The sequence below is a fragment of the Eubalaena glacialis genome, chromosome 14 (assembly GCF_028564815.1).
Source record: "Eubalaena glacialis isolate mEubGla1 chromosome 14, mEubGla1.1.hap2.+ XY, whole genome shotgun sequence".
In the NCBI taxonomy this organism is placed as follows: domain Eukaryota; kingdom Metazoa; phylum Chordata; class Mammalia; order Artiodactyla; family Balaenidae; genus Eubalaena; species Eubalaena glacialis.
In genome coordinates, this window is record NC_083729.1 from 65,453,208 (window position 1) to 65,467,372 (window position 14,165).

Here is a 14,165-nt window from a genome sequence, read left to right on the forward strand (position 1 = left end):
CTTAAGCATGGAGGGATTTGAATGGAAGTCCTGGCAGTCAAGGGAGAAGTAAATCTTTGTCAGCCCTGCCGGGGTACTGCTGTCAGCCATTTGTTTCCCATCCATGTGCTGAGAAAGGCTGTTTGGCTCAGTTTGGGATTTTACAGCTTCACTGAGATTGCACACAATGAAAGTGATGAACAACAAACGTGCCTAATATGGTCACGGCCATAGGCCATGTCAGTCACTCTCGGGCCCATCTAACTGGCACATTCCACAGACTTATTGGAGAAACAGTGTGGTATAGATTGTTCTAGACTGTGTTTTGAACTCCATGAATAAAGACTACTAGAAGTCCAAATAAACTTGGAAGAATGTGAAAGAGACATGGTACATATTAAGGTATTAAAGGCTCTGAAACTGTGCAATTAGAACCTGTCAAGCTTTGTGTTATCCCCTTATTTGGATACAGAGTCTATTTCATGATGCACCACCCAGCAAGTGATTTAACTAAACTGGAGAAAAGGGACATGGTGGAGACTGAAGTTGGAAGGTGGGTTGGGGCTAGATTCAGAAGGCCTTGCATGCACACCTGGAACACTGAGTCTTTCTTCAGTAGTAGGCATTGGGGAGTAACTGAAAGTTTTTGAGGGGTGTGAGCAGAACTGTCTTGGTAATGCACATCATCAGCAGTTTATGCAGAGTGGGGGAGGGGGGTGGTGATGGGTGGATGGTAGAGCATAGGGGATGGCCCTGGTGGAATGTAGTGGGCAGAGGCCAGAGAGGATTCAAAGGTGATGCCAGGGTGTTGAGCCCAGCTGCCCAGGGGTGGCAACATCCTCAGAGAAGGGAACGGAACTAAGTTGTGCCAGCACTTTCACACAGTTTGTTTCATTTAATCCTCATGACAACCCTCCATTTTAGAGATGAGGTACCTCTGGGGCCACGAGGGGTGAAGGGTGTGGGATGGCTACCTATATATAGAGGGTGAGAGAAAGAGCCCAGGGGGCAGCTGCCAGGGTGGTGGAGGAACCAGGAAGCACAGAGTCTGAGAACTGGAGGGAGGACAGAAGGCCAAAATGCTGGCTGGTTGCTGGTGAAGCATCTGCATCTGCAGAGAAACCCTGGAGAGGTGGGGGCAGGGAAAGGCACAGGACAGGGCTTGTTCGTTTGCACCACATGCCTTCAGTGTTTCCATCACGTCTGTGTCCCTGAGGCTTACTTGCTTGAGAGCTTTTGGGGACCTGGTTCGTCTAACAAGATTTTGTACCTTTCTACAATTTCTAAAATAAGTATGTGTTTGCTAAAGCCTTGGAACCCAACGTTGAGGGTGTGACCTTGTTCAGGATTGTTCTGAGTGTGTGTGTCTCAGCCCTTCAAAGAGCTTCTTGAGGTGAGGGGCCTCCTCCAATTCTCGGATATCCCTCATGTGCCCTCTAGAATGGCACATTTACTATACCTACCACTCCCTCTGACTGGCAGCCACACCTACTTTTACTGTTTTTATTTGACATTCTGATAAATTTACTAGCTCCTTAAGACCAGGGACCTTGTCTTTATTTCAGGCACTAGCACTAAGCAAGTATCCTAAATATTTTCGAAATGTATATTATGGGCTAACAGCTTTTCTGAGCACCTACATGTAGTAACTTATTTACTTTTCACAAAACCGTATAGGGTAGGTACAAATTTTAAGTACTTTTTTTTTATTTTTATTTTTTTTAAACATGAGGAGTTGGGAGCCTGGATGGTCAGATAACTTGCCTAAGGTCATATAGCTAATGAGAAGCTGAGTCAGGATTCAAACTCATATATGCCAAAGGCCAGGCATCAAGACTGCACTTGATACATCATGTGTGTATGTGCACGTGTGAGCCTGTACACTCAGCACCAGAGCACGCACATGCTCAATGGAAATTTTTTGAAATGGGGTTGTGGGTGGATGTCTGGCCTGGATTATAGGCAGGTGAATAAGTTTGTTGGGGAGAACTAGGTATGGGGCCAACTTTTTCTATTCTAATTGCTTTCCTGAGATTGGATCATGGAGACCTCCCACTGCCTCTTAGAGTTTGCATCCGTTGCTGTATTGTGTGGTCATTGAGTCTCTTTCCCTGACCTCAGGCCAGAGTTCTTGGAGCCTGTCTTTGTCCCACCTCTACCCACAGTGGAGCAGCAGGCATGATTTTGGCTTCTATGCATTTGAGTTGCCTGGACTGAGGACAGGAGCCAGAGGCTGACTCCTGTAGGCTTCTTGGGGTGGGAGGGTCTGGTGCAAGACTTGTCTGCCTGACCTTCTTTCCACACAGAAACAGGGAGATTTTACATGACTTTTGTGATACCCAGAGTACCTCTTTATAACCTCAGATTCTACAGTGTAAATGGAGACAGTGTGTGAAAGGAATACTGTGTATTGGGATGTTTTATTTACTTAAGCAGAGCAGGTGCCCCCTAGAGTACTAGAGACCAGAGTGTAGGAAATGGGGTCCCCAGCCCTTTCATTCCTCATTTGCTGGGGGGTCTGTGGGCCAGCTCCTCATCCCAGCTCTGTGGGACTCAGCCTTTTCTCCTTTGTAAAAATAAGAGGTGGATCCAGCAGTCCTGGTCTGTTCTACACATGTCCTGGAGCTAGTGTGTCAGTGTATTTATGCACAAAGTTCCTTGACTTACTGTAATGAGGGGAAAACCCTTTAATGTCCATCAGTTGGGCATTGGTCAATTAATGCAGAAAACAGTCCTCTGCAACCCATCATAAAGCATGAGATAGATTTATCTAAATTCATATTCTGTAAAATCATGTGTGTGATTTTACAGAATATATATATACACATATATGTATATATGTGTGTACAGGTGTGTAAAGTCTCAAGGATATGTATTGAGCTATTGGTAGTGGTTCACCCGGAGTGTGAGGTTGGCAGTGACTAGTTAAGTTGAAAATATATGTATATGACAACTAGCAATTCTACTTCCAACTATACCTTGAACAGATTCCCATATGAACTTGAGGAGACACGTCTAAGAATGTTCATGGCAGTGCCGCTTATAATGACAGCATATTGGGAACAGTTTATAGACTGTGCATGTGATGGGATATAATATAGCATGTTACAAAAATGACCATGTATAAATATGGATACATTTAAAAAACAAAGAATGGAAAATTGCAGAAGGACATGTACCTCATAGTAGTTGAATGTTATTTTAAAAAAACCTCTTCAAGTAATGCTATATGTTGCTCATGGACACACACACATCCTAAAATTGTTAGGATATAAACTGGAAAATGTGTACCAGATAAATGATAGGGGTTACTTCTGGAGAGAGAGAAAGAAAATGGAACTGGGAGGGGAACATGAGGGAATATAATTGAAAGTGGTCAACATCAAGGCTTTGAGTTTTATATTTCGTTAGTTGGGCTGTTAGTTATGGAATGTGGCAGTGAGGACCAGTGACTCTTCACTAGATAAAGCCTGTCAAAAATGAACATTCTTCTTTTTATTGGCACCCCAGTAAAGTGCTGAGAGGAGAAACGAGAGAGCAGTTATGTGCAGGGACCACTGCCTTTCCCCTGGACGTGGTCACACAGCCTGTGAGGCTTGGCTGGTGCATCTGCTTGCGGGCCAAGGCCGCAGTCCCGGCACTGTTGCTGCTGTTGGTGACTGTGCTTCTCTTCTACAGAAGGCTAGAGGCCTTGCTCAAGTGGTGCCTGCTCCAGGCTAGCCTTCCTCAGAACCTTGCTCAGCCCTTTCCAGTGTTACTTTTTCGTATCTGGGAAATTAAACCTTAGATCTAAACCTCTGCTCTAAAGGGACTTAGTCAGTGGCTCTCTAACTTTTTTGGACTACATACTCACAGCAAGAAACACATACATATGAATGTTGATATACAACCAAAACAAGTTTCAGGAACTAATGTTTATTCTTGAACATTATCTATTATCAAGATCTATTATCTTCTTTTTTAAAAAAATTCATTCATTCATTCATTCTTGGCTGCGTTGGGTCTCGTTGCTGCGCGCAGGCTTTCTCTAGTTGCGGCAAGTGGAGGTTACTCTTCGTTGCGGTGTGCCCGCTTCTCGTTGCAGTGGCTTCTCTTGTGGAGCACGGGCTCTAGGCGTGTGGGCTTCAGTAGTTGTGGCATGTGGGCTCGGTAGTTGCGGCTCGCGGGCTCCAGAGCGCAGGCTCAGTAGTTGTGGTGCACGGGCTTAGTTGCTCAGCAGCTTGTGGGATCTTCCCGCACCAGGGCTCGAACCTGTGTCCCCTGCATTGGCAGGCGGATTCTTAACCACTGCGCCACGAGGGAAGCCCCAGATCTATTATCTTCCATACTTTAAAACTGTCTCTAGTCAGGGCTCACTAATTTTTTTTTCAGCTTGCAGTGTGAAAGCCACTGTCTTAAATGCTCCTTACCCAGTTTTGTCCTGGTCAGACCTTTGTAAAATTGGCTATTTCTTGCCAGGGGTGAGAGGTGGTTTCAGGGCAGTGTGTGTTGAGGGGTGAAGATCAGAATTCTAGGTTTAAAACGGTTTGAATTCAAGCTGTTTGCTTTAGAGCAGTTCATTTATGCCGTATTCCTCCATTTTCTCATTTGTAAAAAGAAGAAACATCAGAGGGTTGGCTCTCTGAGAATTAAGGGGGAATCGGTTATGTAACCTTCCCATGTGTGTTGTAAACCCAGTCCTATGCAGCCACCATGGCCAGCACCGATTTTACTGAGAGAGGGTGAGTGAATCTCCCAGGTCCTTTTGTTTGGAGGGAGCAGGTGTGAGGGTTCATCCCCATCGTTGGAGGCCCTCCCTGCATTTTGGAGCAAGGACCAGGTTCCAGCTTTCATAAATCAGGTCTCAGGTATTTAATGGTAATCAAAGACCTGGTAGAGAATGTGGGAGAGACTTTAGGAAGTTTCAGGCCATTCGTTTATGATGGAGGCTTCCATTACACACATGAAATATGAACTTCCAAATTATGGTTTGAGTTCTCTGTGAGAAGGAAGGGAATGTCAACAGTCAGAACCCTGTGGGAGCTGATTTTAAAATATCTGTGCTTCGTAGACTGTGTGGACCATTCAGTGCAAAGAAACATAGTTGGCACAGATAAAAATGAAAATGTAAATGGTCCAAGAATATCTTACTTAGGTGACTGAATTTGGTGTCAGCTGGTATGTATATAAAAAATGTTCCTTATTTGTTTTTTTCTCTAAGACAGTTTTAAAAAGTTGAAAGAATTGTATAATGAACATCCATATACAGACTACCTAGAGTCTACATTGATATTTTAACGAGATTTGTTTTATCACACTCCTCTATCCTTCCTCCCATCAGTCCCTCTTGTTTTATTTGAGGCATTGCAAAGTAAATTGCAGAAATCAGTTCATTTCAACCCCAGAACTTCAGCAGGCCCATTATTAACCAGAGTTCAATATTTGCTCTTTTTTCTTTTGATGTAAAATTTTGTACGAGATGCAAATCTTAAATATCATCTGATGAGTTGACAAATACATACACCTGTTTAATACAACCCCTATCAAGATAGAAAACATTATCAGCCCAGGAAGCTCCCTGCTGCACCTTCCCAGGCAGTCCCTGTCCCCAACCCCCAGAAGTAATCACTGTTTTAAATTTTCCACATGTATTTGTTTTGCCTGTTCTAGAACTTCCCACATATACAATCATATAGTATTTACTCTTTATGCAAGGCTTCATTTACCCATCAAAATGTGGGCTTTATCCGTGTTGTGTATATCAGTAGTTCCTTTTTGGTTGCTGATTCCGTGGTGTGATTGGAATCCTATATGACATGAATTCTATGGACACCTGGGCTGTTTCCAGTTTTTGATGAAAGCTACTATAAACATTCTTGCACAAGCTTCTTTGTGGACATATGTTTTTGTTTTCTTCCTTTTCTTGAGTAAACAACTAGGAGTGGAATTTCTGGGTCATAGGTTTGGGATGTGTTTAATTTATAAGAAACTCCCAGACCAAAGTGGTTGAGCTATTTTATACTCCCACCAATGCTGTATGAGAGTTCCACTTGCCCCAATAATTATTGTCTGTGACTCCCCCCACCCTTTTTGTTTTTGGCAGTGTTGAATAGAGAAAGTGTTTTATTGTATCTGTCGGGAATCTCACCATCTTGACCTCTCTGTAGGCAGCCCTAACCTACGCTGGGCTATACATGTGATTGCAGTACCAGCCCCAATCACAGCCCTGTCAGGGGGCCCACTACACACATCACAAGGCATCTGGCTTTCAGAGGACAGTTCCATCTTAAGAGGAAATGCAGGAATAGTTGATATCATTTAATGAGCACCCATGATATCTGTTTATGTAAACAATCTGTTTTACTCTCCATGCAAACTCTACAAGAGAGGCATTTCCAATTTAAAAATAAGGCAACTGAGGCTAAAAGAGATTGCCAAGGTCACCTGTGTACAGTTAGTGGCAGAGTTGGACTTTAAGCATAGGTAGTCTTGACTCCAAGGCCATAAGATTCATGCTTTACATTGGCTCATGTTGCTGAACAAAAGTGTCTGGAGCAAATCAGATTATTATCTTTTAAAATTGACCATAAATGTGGATTGAATTTGTACCATTATAATAAGAAGCTCAAGTAGACCCAACTAAAAACCTACAAATATTCCAACATTCCAATTTATTTATTTATTTTATAAATAATTTACATTTTTAACAAGTTTTTTTTTCCAGCTTTCCAATTTAGAAATAAATTATCTTTGTAGTATCTTTATTGCCCTCATTGTCTTGGCAAGATTGTTTAGATATAAGCACGTCTTAAGGCAGAGTGAGATGAAGCCTTTGCTGTATTGATCTTTTGATACTTCCCCACTTCCCTGAATTGTGAATTATTTTTTGCAGGTGAATGTATCTCTACCCTCTAGCTAGACTTAATTCCCTCGAGAGCAGGGAATGATGATGATGATGATGATGATGATCATGATAATTTTAAAATGTAGGCTTATAAATGCCAGGTACTATGCTAAGCACTGTATTTGAGCTATCTCATTAATTCTCACAGTGACCCAATGGTAGACACCATAAACCCTGTTTTAGAGAAAAAGAAACTAGATTTAGAGAGGTTAAGCAACTTGCCCAAAGTCACATAATGAGCAAGTAGAAGCATTGGGATTTGAACCCAGCCATCTGTGTTCCAAAGCCTGGGCCCTTAGGCGTATCACTAGAGGCCCCCAACACTGCTAGCACAATGCATTCATTCTTCTATTTGTAACTCAGGCCTAGCTGTTCAGTTCATTCAATAGAGTCCCCTCTGAGGCTGGTCCTCTGTGGGGCAGCAATGTGCTGAGCAGCCATGTGCCCCACCTTTGAAGAGTGCAAATTATCCTGGGGACATAAGGATATCATTTATCATCATAAATGAAATGATACTAGGTCATATAATGCAAGCACATGATACAATAAAGAGAGACTAGGCTGGTGATAGGGTGCATGGAGGCTGGTAAAGGAGCCCTTATCTTGGTTGCTCAGCACTGTATCAACAGCTATGTAGTGGAGACATAGATCAATAGCTCACATACATGCAAATTAATAAGTGGATTTATATGGTGCCTACAATATAAAATGAAGATTATATTGATAAATAGCCTCCATATAGTGGTAACTGGAGTTTATTTAACATTTTACATACACCAGGAATTGTGCCAAACACCTTACGCATTCATTGCATTGATTCTTGACCAAAAACTGTGTGTCTGTGTGTCTGTGTCTCTGTGTCCTGGCGAGTGACGGGGAGGTGCTGGCTAGACAGGAGGTTATTACTGTCCCCTTTTAACAGACGATGAAATCTGAGTATCAAATTTCTAATAATTTACCTGAATTTATATGGCTAATACATGTTAAAATGGGATTTGAACCCATGTCGGCCTGCCTGAAAATCTTAACACACTCAATGCCTACACAGTATTGAAAGATAATCATATTTTAATCCTTTGAAGAGTGGTTTCACATCTGTGGAGCTAGTATAACATTTCTCTGTGAGTGGCACATACTTTGAGCTTAAGAAACATTTCCTGAGTATAAAAGCAGCAGGGTGGTGCTTTCTGATGGTGTTTTGGGAGTTTTCGGGGGCACTTACAAAGTGGTATGTGCTCCAGGCCCCTCCCTTCAATTGAAGCAGCTTTATGTTTCTCTGTTTCTACATTTTGGCATTCAGCATCTTGTTGTTGTACTATAATGGAGTATCCGAAATCTTGGAACTTAAAAAGAGGCTGCCAGAGGTGTTAGTGACTGTGGTGTTTCCAGGTACTTGGGAAATACGTGCCTTGAAACCTGTGTCTGGCAAAGTTAGTTTTGCTGGATTACCTACTCAAGACCTGGAGATTTTTAGTTGTCCTCTCAATTGGAGTCCATGCCATACATTCTTAGCCGTCTGTCGCGGAGTGCTAGCAGGCACTATGGCACCTTCAAGGATCCTCAGAGCTCTGGGAACGCTGCATCAAAGCTACTTGTTTAAAGGAGGCTTCCAAAGAAGTCCATTCGATCACCTGAAGAAGCCCTGCCTGGGGTGAGGGACTGGGCTCTGGCTCTAGCCTTAACAAGGCAGTGCTCTGCCACTTCTGAACACAGTTGCCTTTGACAAAAGGGCACTGCTGCTTAAAAATGCAAAACAAAAACAGACCTTTTCTGTTCACAAGTCATCCTCTGTGCACTGGTTGGCACACTGCTCTGAGCTCCTGATGGGAGGAACAGGTGGTGATCTATTTTAATTAGTGGCAAATACCTAGTGATTGAAAATAGACTGCTGGGAAATTTATCTGGCCCTCACCCCTCACAAATTGCATGGACATTGTGAGTGGGTGACTTGAATAATGCTGGAGTTATGGCCTGCTCAAATACATTAGTGATGTCCCATCAACCGAGATGACAGTGACTGTCATGTTCAGGAGGTTACTTACTTAGATGCCATTTTAGTCCTCTTCAGCCTTTCCCTGGGACAGGTGAGTTCCCAGGAGAAATTGAAACCCCTTTATCTCGCTGACCTTATGTATTTGATAAGAACCTCACTGAGAGTGGGCAGAATGGTAGTCCAGGATGGGAAATGAGTCAGCAAACAAACTCTGCCAGAGGGAACAACTTGAATCTTTTTTTTAAAAAAATTAATTAATTAATTTATTTATTTATGACCACGTTGGGTCTTCATTGCTGTGCGCAGGCTTTTCTCTAGTTGTGGCGAGCGGGGGCTACTCTTCGTTGCGGTATGCGGGCTTCTCGTTGCAGTGCCTTCTCTTGTTGCGGAGCACGGGCTCTGGGCACGCGGGCTCTAGAGTGTGGGCTCAGTAGTTGTGATGTACGGGCTTAGTTGCTCTGCGGCATGTGGGATCTTCCTGGACCAGGGCTCGAACCCGCATCCCCTGTATTGGCACGCAGATTCTCAACCACTGCGCCACCAGGGAAGCCCAGCAACTTGAATCTTAACCATTGGGCAATTCGATGAAGGGCGGCAAGACCTAATACCCCTATTGCCAGTTCCTCTTAACTATGAGTCCTTATTTCCTTTTTTTTTTTTTTTTTAATTTATTTATTTTATTTTTGGCTGTTTTGGGTCTACGTTGCTGTGTGCGGGCTTTCTCTGTTTGGGGTGAGCATGTGCTACTATTCGTTGCGGTGCGTGGGCTTCAGTAGTTGTGGCTTGTGGGCTCAGTAGCTGTGGCTTACGGGCTCTAGAGCGCGGCTCAGTAGTTGTGGTGCACAGGCTTAGTTGCTCTGCGGCATTTGGGATCTTCCTGGACCAGGGCTCAAAGCTGTGTCCCCTGCATTGGCAGGTGGATTCTTAACCACTGCGCCACCAGGGAAGCCCCCTTATTTCCTTTCGATAGAGGGTTGTTACCCCTTCTTTTGTCTGCTTTTGGAGGGGGCCGTTCTTAATTAGGAGAACCTTCATCAGAGAGAGATTGGAGAGTGTCCAGTAAGGTGGGAACGGAAGTTTGGTATAATTGTATGAGACGGCACCAATTTGTGGCTACCAAAAAAACCTGCCTCAAAAAGCCTTAGTAGGTCCTTGGTTCCTTTGGGGAGAAGGGTGTGTCACCTCTTGCCAGTGGATGTGTGTCTGCCACCTCCCACTCAAGTTTGAGACCATTTGGCCCAGAGGGATGGGCCAAGTTACTGATAAAGATTAGGGCATCTTTGCTTTCTTTTTCATCACTTTATGGCTTATTTGCTTCCATCCTAGATTCTGCGTCAGGTAACCCTCAGCTTCCAGGAACCAGCACCACGAGAGATATGGGCGAGGTGCATAGGGACTGGCATGGGTGCTGGGGTCAGATGAACTTGGGGTCAAATCCAGCAGTTGTTTACCCCTGTATGATCTTAACTAAGTGACTCAGCTTCTGAACCACAGTGTCACTTCCTTTGCCACCCAGGCCAGCTTAGAGCCTGTGGCAACCTCTGGGTTTTATGCTCTTGGCATTGATAATGAAGAATTCCTTTTTTTTTGGCCACACCACGTGGCTTGCAGGATTTTAGCTCCCCAACCAGGCGCTGAACCCGGGTCCTCAGCAGTGAAAACGCGGAGCCCTAACCACTGGACCACCAGGGAAGTCCCAATAATGAAGAATTCCTTATTTGAGGATTTACAACTTTCTCATGAACAGCCTTCTTGCTCACTGCAGTAGAAAACTTTGCTAGAGAGCTAGACCTGGATTTAAATCTTGTTTTCAGTTACTTGGCCTGAGCCTTAGTTTTCTTATCTGGAAACTGGGATCATGATGTCCAATAAGGTTGTTGAGGATTAATGAGATAATGTTTATGAATATCACACAACAAATTTCTTTTCTTTTAAAAATATCTACATGGTGGGCCTTAAATTAACTAAACCTCCTCCACACCTGCCTCTGTCTTTCCATTGTTTTATTGCCACAATAATCAGATGCAAGTGGGAAAGTCTGAACTGTGTCCCAGAGACAAGAGAGATGAACACAGGGTTCTGGGCTTCATTTTTTTCAAAAAGTCACATAAGAAAGTATAAGATGAATTTGATCTTTTAAATAAACCTATGGTGAAACCTTGCTTCTTTTATTTTAGCAGTGGTGGTGACAACATTTAGAAGTAACTGGAGAGATTTAGAAAGGGCAGTGAAGACAAATATCCAACTGGAGAAAAATAATTGCAGATATACAACCAACAAAATAGTTTCATTAATATACAAAGAGCTCTTTTATGTTATTAAGAAAATAATGAATATATATTTTTAAAAGACAAAACATGTGAGCAGAAAATTCACAGAAGAAAGAATTCACAATGCCAGTCAATAATTCAAAATGTCTAACCTACACCAAGGAAAGAAACCAAGTTTAAAAAATGAGCTGCCACTTTGACCTATGAGGTTGGCAAAGATTAATTGTACATAACATAGGACACTGGTGACAGTGACACCCACCTGTTGGTTTATGTGGAATTTGGAGAGAATTTTTAGGAAGTTAATTTGCTAATATCTTTGGTAATCAAAAACATAAATCCTTAGAACCAGCAATTCAAACTCTTTTCTTAGAATGTGTCAGTTAATGGTCTTCCCTGTTTTTATAATATAAATGTATCTAAGGACACTCAAGAAACGTTAATAATGGTTACTTTTGGGGTATGGAGAAGAGAAGAGATGTTTGCTTTTCATTTTTTCCACTTTTGTACTGTTTGAACATTTTAAAAATCAGGTATTAAAATTGTTTTCTAGACATAACAGCATGCTTAACAATAAAAGATATCTTACCTCTGGTCTTATGGTCTCCTCAAATATTTTGTTTAATAAATGAACCATCAGTAAGCAGATGCAATATGAGATGTTTTCTTAATACATTGCCTCAAATACCAAGTATACTCATTCAGCAGAATGATCTCACTGGACCTTACTGGCTTGTCTGCCCTGTGGCTGTGTACTTAAGAAACCTGCTGTAGACATGTTCTCCTGCCCCAGAGCCTCACTCCTGCCCATCCAGTCTGACTGTCCCAGGCCCATAGATGCCATCCTCCTTCACACCACATCACACACTCTCTGCTCTGGGCTTCTGGGATGTCCCGGAAGGTTGACAGTGTAGGTAGGACCTGGGCCAGGAGTAGGATAGGTGTAGGTAGAGATTGGAGGGGCTGAGGAGAACTAGGAGAGGAGCTACATAATCAAAGGAGTAATAACAGTGACAGCAGCAGCTGTTTATTGATGGCTTACGGTGTACCTATATATTCACATAATGTGTTCCGTATTTCATGTAAGCTCATGACCCCTGGGAAAGTCAGCATTATGAGCCCTGTTCTGCAGCTGAGGTGACATGCTCAGAGAAGCCATACAGGTAGTGAAGCAGCTGAGCTGGAATTCACAGCAAAGCTTGCTGCTTCTCTGTGTGAGGGCCTCTCATGGGTGGTGTAGAGGCAGGCACTAGGGGAGGGGTCCATCCACTGTCTCAAGGGGTCACCTTAGGATTTAGCTCCAGGAGTCATGATGCTGGGCCTGCCTCAGAGATATTAGACTCTGGAAGGAATAAAGTCTTTGGCTATGGTAGCTGTGATCATGTGTGTTTGTGGAGGGAGCATCAGGGAGGAGGGACGCAGAGGAATGTCTGATTTGGTGGAGTCTGAAAAGAAAGACATTTCTTCCTGGGAACGGAATTCTCAGCAGCACTGTATTATTTGTGGTTTCCCTTCAGTCCATCAGCAAATACTGCAAAACCACCATTCTTGATGGAGCTGTCCTCTCCAGTGAATCCAGCTGGGCTGGCCTTGAATCATGACCAACCAGGGGCAGCCTCGGCAGCCTCAATCCCCCACGGTTGCCGACTCAGCAGATTCATGTGTCCTGGGGCAGAGTGCTGATGTAGGCAGTTCATCTTTGATTTTCCTTTTCATCCCCCATGACAACCACACATAGTTTTCCCTACAAACTGGCTGACGTCCCACTACCAGGGGAGGCTCAGAACTGAAGTGCCTGGAAAAGTCATCCATGGCCACAAGAGGGGCAGTCTCCCAAGATGGGGTTGAGGTTACCCAAGCTATCTAGTGACTGTAGCTAGAGGGCTGGGGGGACCTCCAGATGCCAGGGAAGGGATGGAAAATTAGTACCCCTGAGGAGGAATGCTAAAGTCACTGGAGAAGATTTCAATGGCTTTCCTTGGACAGGTTTCTTCAGTTTCCCCTCTGAATGTTGCTTTTACTTTTTTCAGTCTGAGAGACAGTCCAGTATTAACTGGGCCTGGGAGACTTTTAAGTGTGGGTGTCAGGCAGTGTTTGCCGAGAGCCTGGATGGAAAGTTTCTAGTACTTATTTAGTGTGTCCTGAGTTCTTGGCACTGTGCTGGGTACTTGAGGCACATTATCTGCTCTGCCCCTCACCTCAACCACATGAGGTATGATGTTCCTGCTCTAGAGATGAGGCAGCTGAGGCTCAGAGGCTCAGGAATTTGCCACGGCCAAAAAGTGGCTGGGGTTCTGATGCAGGTAATGTGGGCTCCAGAGCCAGTCTCGGTATATTGTTACCAGCAAGCCACGGTTGTGTGGGGGCAAGTCCCCACGGAATGTCGGGTGAATGATGCCCACCCCAAGTTGCCCCTCTGGACAGTAGGGGCTGTGTGGGTAAGTGCCCTCAGGGAGCCGGGCAGATGTAGCTTTTCTCAGGGCCAAACAGTTATTGCTGCTGAGGGGAAGTGGGTCAGAATAAATCCTTGTTTCATTTAGTCAGAGCACTTCCCTGACCCTCTGATCCATTCTCCCTTACTTCAGTGGCAAGTCTCCCATCAGGAAAGGGGCCGAGTGTTGACAAACATGCCAACAAGTGAATCCCCCCAGAAATAATCATGTACCCTTCAAGAAGGTGTGCGGCAGGACATTGGAAGACTGATGGAGCAGGACTGGTTGAGGAGGCTGCTGAGGGGACAAGCCCGCCTTGTTCCCCCGTCCTTGCCTGCCCCGCTGGGCCCCAGCCCTGGCTCTGGCCTCCGAGCCTCTTCAGCACTTCCATTCTGTGCTGTACAATGGCACGTGTCCCTGTAGCCGGTATTATCATCTGGAATCTGGATGTTTCCTGTTCTGCACTGCTTATTTCCTGGAGAGACTGGACTGTGCTTTCCTGGTGACACCTGAAGATCTTGACTCACTTGTGTCTGTGGAGTCTCCCTCTCCTCCCTCTGCCCCAGCCTTGTGGCTTGTCTGAGTGGCCTGACTCTTGTCTTATATAC

At 44.2% G+C, this 14,165-nt stretch overlaps 1 protein-coding gene across 1 annotated transcript in view; it reads left to right on the forward strand.

Moving 5' to 3' along the window:
- HK2 (hexokinase 2) overlaps window positions 1–14,165 on the forward strand; it is a 58,930-nt gene that overhangs the window by 19,422 nt on the left and 25,343 nt on the right. The gene's annotated exons all lie outside the window — the stretch shown is intronic.